Genomic DNA, 10822 nt, shown 5'->3' with positions numbered 1-10822 from the left:
AACCATTTTTAAACTATTGTAACATCTGCTGGTTGACATTCCCACCAATGGCAGTTGGGAAAGTCTTGGTCACTAGAGAGGTTAAAATGGCATCTTGTAATGTTTGTCATTTTATTGATGATGATTCCAGATGAAGTCTTCTTTACTACTTTTTAATGTTTTTCTCCTGTGTTGTAAGATCTCTTTGTATGAAGGTTTTTAATGCTATGCCCAATGCAATGCTTTTTAAATTTTCTTGTTGATTAATTTTTAATTTGCTTTTTGTGTTTTCGTAAGGAAAATATTTTACTTTTACATAATCAGATTTCTCATGCTTTTATTTTATGCTTCCTTTCCACATTTAAAAATCTACTAAATATTCAATATTTGGGTCTCCTAGGTCTTTGTTTTCACTTTTTTTTTTTTTTTAAATTCAAGATACATGCTAGGAAATCCATGTCCTAGGATGTGACTTTTGGTTCCCAATCAGCATGAAGGTGGACAGTCCTTCACCGTACTCAGTATTTGCTGCCACTGACAGAAGATCAACACCTCACCCCTCCACCACCACCAGAATAGGAGATGGTACAGTGAATGCAGGGTTACCAAACTTGTCTACCTAAAAGAGTGAGACATATAGATATTTTAATTTTATTTTGAGTGGCTGTAAAAAGCTATACTAAGGTATGATGTAGCTGTTAACTAACTGTACACATTTAAAGCACAGTGGCTGGAAGCCTCCCTGGTGGCCAAGGGGTTAAGTCTCAGCACTAGCACCACTATGACCTGAGTTCCATCCCCACCAGGGAGCTCACCCTCATGGCCAGCAGACCTCTCCTGTCTTGCCTGCTGCTCCCCTCATCAGAGTATCTCAATCAATCCACCTGTTCTGCTCCCCACTCTGTCTCTGGTGACTCCACTCACACCTCTGGTCTATACCCTAGTTCTTCTATATAAAATTAAAACCCATTAAAAGATAATAAAGTGTAGTAGTGATGTCTTCACAAACATAAGATTCCCATGGGCCTGTCATTGCAGGAGTGACACTGATCTTTCACTGCTTCATTACCTTATGTCTTTTTCCAGTTTCTTTTCTCCCTGCTCTTCCCAGCCTTCCAAGCAATCATGGATTCCTCTCCCTTATATTAGGTAGCAGCATTTTTTATAATTTATGATTGGGATAAAAAATGTTTATACAATTTTTTTGCTTGTTTTTATGATGCTTGTTTTTTATGACGCTTAATTACTTAGGGATTAATCAGTGATATATGAGTTTGTTTGTTTTTGCTAAGAAATATTCATATCCTAGGATATGGAACTACTTGTTTATCCATTCACATGTTGATGAACATTTGGGTGATTTCTAGTTTTTGACTATTGAAAATAAAACTCGTACAAACAAGTTAGGGTTTTTTAAAGATATCACTGCTTATTTATTGCTGCTTATTTATGAACATATTCATAAATATACTGTTAATGAGAAAGTTGCAAGAAAAGTCTAAATCTTGAGAAAATATGAGACTTTCCCCTTCCCTTGATTTTCTTTTACCTTTCAAAGTCATAAGCAAAGTTAACAGGTTGGTCTATGTAGTCTTTTTTCCTAAGTATACATATATACGCATTGTCACAGCTTTTTCATACAAAATAACTATTTTCCAAATGAAAAATATTTTTTTGTCCCTTCCACATTTAAACATTGACTATTAAGAGACGTTTCCTTAAACAATGTTCTTTTTTTCTCATTTAAGAGTTATTACCAAGGTAGCTATGTTAGTTTTATATAACACTTCCACAGCCTTTGAAAAATTATTTAATTTTTACCACTAATCTCTTGACATATTGTTTTCAGATTTGAAGCTAACTAAATTCTTTTTATGGGGGTTATTTTTCTGGGTTTTGATTCTTCTGAGATTTGGATGCAATTGTTTTCATCTGTAGTTACAAAGATGGTTATCATTGTTTGTTTTGTAACATCTTGGTAATTTTCAGTGTCAAACTTATTTGATGGCAGTAAACTTAAGAAATGAAATTGTATGTATAGCAGTCTTTGTGCGGTGCCCTTATTGAAGGTGTTTATTTTTCATTTGCATTAGTGATTAGTGGTTATGTTTCATAAACAATGTTTTTTAAATGTTTACTTTTCAGAAAAAAATCTGTAGTCAGATTATAAACCTCTTCCTCTAGGTAGTGTTTATTTGCAAACATTTTTATATTTAACTATGCAATATACAAACTGATTTTTTCTCCTGTCTTTTAAAAGTAAATGTGAATTAGTAGCTAAGTTATTACTGGTACCACATTTCAACATGATCGCCTAATTTTTCTTACCCTCTGTTCTTTGTTCAACTAGATCTGCAGGTCCTCTAACTTTTGATAGGGCTTGTTTGTTTGTTTGTGTGTTTGTTTTTCCTGAAAATATTGCTAGGTTTGGATTTAGTAGTTCTTTTTGCTATATACATTTTTAGTTTTCTTCTCTTGTCTCCTTAGATATCTATCTTCAGTTTGTTGTCAAGATGAATTCCCATTCCATTTTTGTCTTCCTCATTATTGCTATGCTTTAGTCTATAAAACTGAAACAGCAGTATTACAGAATAACATTCTCAATATTTTCCATATTCAAAAAGCCACCAGTTGCTTTCAAGTCTGTGCTTGCTTTATTGTTTTTGTTTGTTGCTAAAGTAAACACAGTATTTCAGATACCGGGGGTACAGGTTCCCGACAAAGTTACACTGTCAGAGTGCAGCTGGGGACCCTGTCTTCATTGGGCTGGTCCACTGCTATGTAAAGTAATAAACACTGAATAATGACAGATCACAGGTAGAAAAGTTATTAACAAAAGCAATAGAGAAGCATAGGTTTCAGCCACTGGTACCGTGGCACTAAGCCTGTGGTCAGATCAGTATAGGGAAAAATATAGTTTCAAAAATTTGTCTCAGCCAGAAAGTTGAAGTTAAGACAATTAAGAGATTCATAATCAAAATGGGGACAAAACTGGAATTTTTACAGGGGCTCAGCTTTTTTGCTGCCATTCCTGGAATAATTCTAAGTAGGAGATGCCTGCCCATAGGAAGCAGGGGAAATCTAAGAAAGCAAGGCAGAGATGTTTAGAAGGACATTCTTGACAGAGTAAGATGGCTTTCAGACCTGTAGGTAGCTGAGTGGTCATGGACATTACCCAAGCCATTTAAAATAGTGGGGTAGAGGGCTTCTTGGTGGCACAGGGGTTAAGTCTCAGCACTATGAAGCTATCAGCAGCCACTGCAGCATGAGTCTGATCCCTGGCCTGGGAGCTGACCCACATGGTTCAACAGGCCTCTCCTGTCTTGCTGGATGTTCTACTTCCCACACTCTCTCTGGTGAATTCTCTAGCCTCTTGCCTACACCCCAGTTCTTGTATGCAGAAATCAATCAATCTTTTTTTAAAAAGATGAAAACAGAAGGGAGGGAGTTAGATTTTTGACTCAAATCCTTGAATTCCCTCTAAAAGGTACCTGCAGTCCTGGCTTATTATATAATTTTATAAAAGTTGTTCATGCGACATTTTTAGGATTTCATGTTTATCACTGAAATAACTTGATAAGATTCATTTAGTTCTTAAATTGTTTATTTGCTTGGTTGGCTTAATGAAATGTGACTGTGCTAAAATATATTTATAATAAACGAATGACTGATTTTCCATACAAATGAGAACAATTTGATTAATAAGAAAATTTTACTTGTGATACTGAAGCTATTCTAAAGAACATTCTGTAGAATGCTCTTACAGGTTAACATAAGACTTAGGGAATAGACTTGTTACTGCAGTATAAAGGACATAGCATTTACTCTTATGCTATTGACATAGGAAACTCTTAATCCATTTTGTTGGTGTTGAAATAAAAGAATCAGGCTTGACTTCCCTACAGTTTATATGACCTGAAAAAGCTGTGAAAGTTGAATCTGGGGGTGGCTCTAATTTCCATAAGTTCTCATTACTTGTATTTCAAAGTGAATCTGCACCTCAGATGACCAGCTACTGCTGAGTTTAGGGACTGTTCAAAGACAGCTGCTTTGTAGTTTTGCTGTAGACCACATTCCTGGCAGATCTACTCTGGGCATAGGGTAGGCTTCAGTGAAACAAATTTGGAAATTATCTTCTGTTCTCACAATAAAAACCTTTGCGAATTTGAGATTCAGACATTGATAGCAGAAACATAAAAATCCCCTTCTCCGGATTTGCCTCCTTGCAAACCAAACTACCATCTTATTTGGCACATAAACACTTTGCCATAGCCCCAGAGACTCCTTTCGACAAATTTATTAAACTTGTCTCCTCCAGAATGTTAATGTTTCTGTAAATCTTTACCATCTGTTGTACCATCTAATTGCAAATACAGAATGAGCGTAACTCATAACTTTATCACAATAAATTTAGATAAGTGATTTAAATGCACTTGAATATTCTTTATTCAAATGAACATGGATTTTGCATCCTTGCCTTCCTTCCTGTGAACTGTTGGGAGGCTGTTCTTCCCAGCACTCTGTGCCACAAAGTGGTTTTCATGAAAAAAAAAAGACTCCCTTCTCCAAGCCTGCTAGACCACCTCCAAGTGTAACAGACAGTAAATGAGATGCCATTAGGTTAGACCCCAGCTGCCTCCTAAGAAACATGAATAATTGAAATGCTCCCATACATATTTATCTCTTTTTTACGGCTTGTCAGTCACACCTCAGTGGTCACTACTCCATACATAGCTGCTTCCCACTCAGAGGCACTGCTTGACCTCCACCTCTGCCCCTTTACTCCAATCTGTAAGAGGATATGAAATAGGAAAAAAAACATTATTATTCTTATAAAAAAGCTTTTAGGTTGATAGTTAAAGATTTCCATGGTGCTACTATAAAATTGATGGCAAACTTTTACTTTGTATATTTCTGAAGTTTTTTCTGTACTTGATTTGATATGGGTGTCATTTAATAGTAAGGCATGACTTAAAAAGTCCTTTCCCTGAAGTGAATGGATTATTGGAAATAAATGGACAGATGGTCTAAACCTTAAAATGCAAATTTAACCATAGCAGTGGTGAGCTTCTAAGCCCTTTTGGAATTCAACATAAAATTCCTGAGCCAGTCTGTGTTCTTAGGCCTTAAGCAGAGTGTGTTTGAGTGGATGGCAAAGTAGGTCAATTGATCACTGTTGAGTCTACCTCATGGGCCATCTGCCCTGGTGGACAGCACCATCAAGCATCAGACTCCAGTTCTCTGGGTTCTCAAACCTTTTTTATGGCTAGTTTCACAGAAGTAATGGCACACTATAAAATTCTTCTTCTCTAGACTATGAACCACCAAAAGTGGCCTGTGCCTTCTCTTGTGTTCTCAGGGTCTAATATAGGCTTAGACATATAGAAGAATGAAGAACAAAGGCTTGTTGAATTAGTGAAGCATAATAGTGTAGCACAAGGAATATATGTGGAGTGAATGAAGACCTAGAAAGTATCTTGGTGAGAAAAGAAAACTGAGGTTTTGAAGTGACTTTTCTTCTTTACTGATAAAGCTAAGACACTATGAACTCATTCAGTTAGAGTAAAAAATAAAAACTTGAAAAAGACTGCTGAAGAAAGGGTAGGAAGGAAATACCTTAAAAATTGAGTGTGTTAGAGATTTCTCACTTGAGATGGCATGCCAGTGGCGTTTTGTGGGTATGAGATCTTGTTCTGAAAGTCATTAGGTGATATATCAGGGTCATTGCAGGTGCTTATGATTCTCTGCACATGCTTTATTTTTTAAGTACTATTCATTGAATTAATTTAATGATACTAAATAACACATACACACATTTAGTGTGTATTTCAACACTATTCATTATAATTGTTATAATATTTTATTAACCCAAGAAAAATTATTCCAGAGTAAATATAATACAATGTTATATTCAAAGTATGTTTATTAACGTAAAGTAGGTTTGCATCTTTGGATTTGCTCTGGGGGTTATAGGTTCAAACCTCTGGAAATGTAGGCTTTTAAACTTTGCCCCAAGCACCCCATAACTCCCCACCATTCTCCACTGGGCCTCTTCCCTTTTCTCCCTCCGGTTGCCTGTTTCACAGTCAGATGCTATGACCATTGGTTTGGGCTTGACTAATCCTTTGTTGTATTTCTCTACATTCCACATATAACTGAGACCATCCAGTGTTTCTTTCTCCTGACTTATTTCACTTCAGTCCTTTCAGTTTCCATCCATGCTGTAACCAGTGGCAGGAGTTCATCCTTTCACTGCTGAATAGCATTCCACTGTGTGTGTGCATGTGTGTGTGTGTGTGTGTGTGTGTGTGTGTGTGTGCAAGCACCCTCCATCATGCTTTCCTGATCTATTCTATCCTAGGGTACCTAGGCTGTTGTCATACTTAGCTGTTGTAAAGAGGGCTGCAGGACTACATATATCCCTTCACTCTCGTGTTTTGTATTCTGTGTGTAGATCCCTAGAAGTGGAACTGCTGGGTTAGGTACATTTGAAAATATTTTGAGTTACCCACACTCTGCCATAGAAGTGGACCAGTTTATAGTGTATGAGGGTATCTTTTCCTCTATATCCTTGTCAGAACTTGCTGTTCCTTGTGTTTTAGTTATAACTCTCCTCACAGGTGTAAGATGACACCTCACTGTGTTTTGATTTACATTTCCCTGGTAAGTGATGAGAAGTATATTCTTTCTTATGCCCGTTTTTTCCATTTATAAATGTCTTCTTTGGAAAAGTTTATTTAGTTCCTCTGCCCATTTTTTGATCGGATTGATTTCTTTGTTGAATTGCATGAGATTTCTGTATTTATTTTGGGTACCGGACCTTTGTACAAAGATTTCTTCCCATTCAGTAGGGTGTCACTCTGGAAGCATTTTAGTTTAATGTAATCCCATTTGTTTATATTTGCTTTTGCTTCTCTCCCCATTGGATATAAATTTCCAGTACATATCTGAAGCTAATATTGTACAGTGTTTTACCTATTTTGTCTTCCATGTATTTACAGTTTAGAATTTTATATGCATGTCTTTAATCCATTTTGAATTGATATGAGGTGTTGGTTTAGTTTTATTCTATTACATGTAGTCTTCCAATTTTTCCAGTACCATATTTTGAAGAGACTCTCCTTTCTCCATTGTACACGCTTGAATCTGTTGTCATTAATTGTCAATACTGTGTAGGTTCATTTATAAACTCAAGTTTAACTTGTTGCTCTTTGTTTTTGTTCTAGTATCAAAGTTTTGACTACTATAGCTTTACACCATAGTTTGTAGACTAGTTTGATGCTGTGGCCACACATTCTTTTTGTTTATATCTTTCATTGATGTACTATTGGTTTAAGTTATTGTTAGTATTTTGGAAGTGTAGAATCTCTCACTGTAGGTGAAGTGACAGTAGTGTACTCAAAACCAAAGGACCCATATTCCATTGTGTTCTTTGTCTACTTTGCTATTATCCTCTCCTATAGATGCCTCAGCCTTATGATTGACTTTAAGGGTTAGTTCTTTTATTATTTAGCTTGTTTTTAATTGTGACAATATCAGGGTTTTCTTCATCAGGTTTCAGCACCATAGGATACCCACCACCAAATCACTCCTAGTCCACCATCATATCCATTGTTCTGCCTTCCCTCTTTGTTCCTACCCACTCCCCAGTAGCCCCCACTTTGGATGCTTCCATTATTCACTTTTCAAGGGCTTGCTTGAAAGATTGCCTTTCTCGGATGGATTTCTGTATATCCCAACGATTAGTGACACCCTGGTATTTCTCCTTCTGACTTTTCACTGAGCATTATCTCTTCCAACTATTTCCCTGTTGCTACAGTTAACATGAGTTCATATTTTCTGATGGCTGTGTAGTATTCTTTATAATCTACTCATTTTTTTTTTAATTTAGGCTGTTTCCATATCTTGGTTAAGATAAACAGTACTACAATGAACTTGTTAGTGCAAGTTTCCTTTTGAAGAAAGCCATTTTAAATTCTTACTGGGTTTACACTGAATCTGTATATTGCTTGCTTTGGTAGGATTGCCAATTAGATAATGTAGATCCTTCCAATTCATGACAAGGGAATATCTGCCTGTTTTTTAAAATGTAATCTTTTAGTTATTTTAACAATGTCTTATTTGTATGGGTCATTTGTTAGGCTTACCTCTGAGGCATTTACTTTTTGAAGTATAATTATGAATTGGATCCTTTTATAAAAAAATCTATCTCGTTGTTTTCATAAATGTAATCAATTGACTTTTATGTATTGATTTTATATCCTGCCTCTTTGCTGAACTGATTTATTGTTTCAATTAGTTTTTCAGTGAAGTCTTTAGGATTCTCTATTTACATTATCATTTCTTTTGCAAATAATTATAGCTTTACTTCTTTCCCAATTCAGATCACTTTTATATCTTTCATTTAACTGCTTTAGTCAGCACTTCCAATATTATGCTGAGTAGTAATGGTAAGAGTGGACATTCTTGCCTTGCACCAGCTATTAGTAGAAACACTTTGTTTTTCACTGAAATAAAGAATAGCCTTTTATTGATTCACATGGCTTTTAGTGTGCTAAGATATGTTACATTTATTCCCAGTTTTTCAAGGGCTTTCATCATAAAGGGATGTTGAATCTTATCAGATGTTTTCTTGACATTTATTGAAATAATCATATGTTCTTTTTTTTAATCTTTATTTTTGTTTGACGTTCTGAATTATGTTTTCAGAAATTGAATTACTCATGTCCCTGGTATAAATCCCATTTGGTCATGGCATAAGATCATTTCAATGCATTGTTAGATTCAGTTTGTTCATATTTTACCAAAGATTTTTTGAAGCTATGTTCATCATGGGAATTGGTGATATCTCTGATTCTGGCTATCATGGTGATGTCTACCTCATAAAAATATGTTTGGAAGTATTTCCTTTCCCAATTAATTTTTTTTATTTCCAAACCAATTTATTTATCGAGTACAAAATATTCTGGTCCAGGTAGTAGATTCAGCTTAAGATTCAAACTCAACTAAAAAAACCAGTGGGTCAAAATAGAGGATAGGGATATAGCTATCTTTACCACTGCTCTAGCTCTTGCTATCAAAATAGAAGGCAACACTGTTGAACCTCCCTGGTGGTACAAGGAAGTAAGTCTCAGCACTATGGAGTTATAGGCATCCACTGCGGCACTAGTTCAACTCTTGGCCAAGGAGCTGACTTACATGCTTCAACAGAACTCTCCTGTTTTACCCCCTACTCCCCTCAGCAATATTTTTCAGTCTGCCTGCCTGTTCTGCTTTCTACTCTATCACTGGTGAAACCTCTCACCCCCTGTACCTCTGGCCTACACACTAACTCTAGAATGCATAAATAAATAAAATGATTCCTCAAAAAGGAAACAAACAAAAAATCTGTTGATTGGTCTGAATAGACTTTCCCAAATTCTTCTTCAAAGACCGAGTGCAATACCCTTCTTCAACTTACCAATTCTCATGGAGGTTATGACTCCCATGGTTTTCTGACCATTTTTAGTACTACATGACCATAGTTGAGAGACAGGGCACCTGAATTAATGGCATGTTCCATCCAGAAGGTCTTATGGTGTTCAATGGCTGTGGAATCAAAGAGCTTGACTGCTTTTCTTGGAAGCAGTGACATCCATGGTCATGTCTCTGGATAACTGAATGTTGTTGATCTGCCAGGAGTACTTCTTAACATTTACAAGTACCTCTCCATATATATCACACTACTCTGAACTCTCCATTTTCATGGCCTGCAATGATGCACTCTCCAACGGTCCCCAAATAGCCACTGTGAACTTGGAGTCATTACAAGGGCCCTTTATGCAGGGCTTGTTGTTCTGCTTTGGATTATACAAGTCAAAAGATCAAAAAGTACTGGTTGCCCATCTCTTGTCCATGGAGAACATGATGATGTTGCCCCAAAGTCAAAGCCAAAGTTCAAACAGCTGAATTGGTCTTGATAGGGACTAGTTGCTTCCCTTTTTCAGAAAATGTTCTGGAGGTAATAGCTGTTGTCATTTGAACCAGTGAGGAAATGCTTGGTTTCCCAGTTAGCATCCATGTATGGCTATATGGGTGCCCAGTCTTGTACCATTCAAGGTACCATTCATTGACAATAAGGTCCATGGCCACTATGAAGAGAGGTCTCCCTTATCATTGTACTTAATCTGTTGTAGGCCACTAATCATATTGCAGCAGGTCTAACTTCATTCCAATGATGAAGGAAAGAGGGAATGTGATGGGACAGGAGGAATGTCTCTGTTTTTTGGAAGAGCTCGGATTGATGAATTCAGTCTGTTTACATTTACCATGGCGATTCATATTGCCATTTTGTTTCTGGGTTTTTGGTTCTATCTAGTTTCTTGTTCCTTTTTTTGTGAAGTTTCTCCTCTTTGATTTAGGTAGGTGAGCCCATTTAAGTATTTCTTGTAGGAGAGGTCTGGTGTTGGCATAATGTTTGTTTGTGAAACCCTTTCTCTTTCATACCTGAAGGTGTGTCTTGCAAGATAAAGTATTTTTAACTGGCAGTTGTTCTCATTTTAGTATTTTGTATGTTGTTCTATTCTATTTATCCATAGGGTATCCTTGGATATCCTTTATCCTTGGAGAAGTCTGATGTCATTCTTAGGGGATTTCCTTTAGATGCTATCTGTTTTGCCCCCTGATCACCTTCAATATTCTTTGTGTTGAATTTTTAGTAATTTCATGACTTTGTATCTTGGTCTATGTCTCATAACATTTAGACAATCAGGTATTCTTTCAGTTTCATGAACTTGTATATCTCCTTCCCCAGGTTTGAGAAATATTCCTGTCTTTCTTTAAACATACTCTGTTCCCTTTTCCC

At 36.3% G+C, this 10822-nt stretch overlaps 1 pseudogene; it reads right to left on the bottom strand.

The window, feature by feature from the left end:
- Positions 1–9404: 9404 nt before the first annotated feature.
- Positions 9405–10272, bottom strand: LOC101632421 (annotated as a pseudogene).
- Positions 10273–10822: the final 550 nt, after the last annotated feature.

The sequence above is a fragment of the Condylura cristata genome, unplaced genomic scaffold, assembly GCF_000260355.1.
Source record: "Condylura cristata isolate star-nosed mole 26May11 unplaced genomic scaffold, ConCri1.0 scaffold00017, whole genome shotgun sequence".
NCBI lineage: Eukaryota > Metazoa > Chordata > Mammalia > Eulipotyphla > Talpidae > Condylura > Condylura cristata.
The sequence above is the reverse complement of the archived record's forward strand: the minus strand, read 5'-3'. Positions and strand labels throughout refer to the sequence as shown.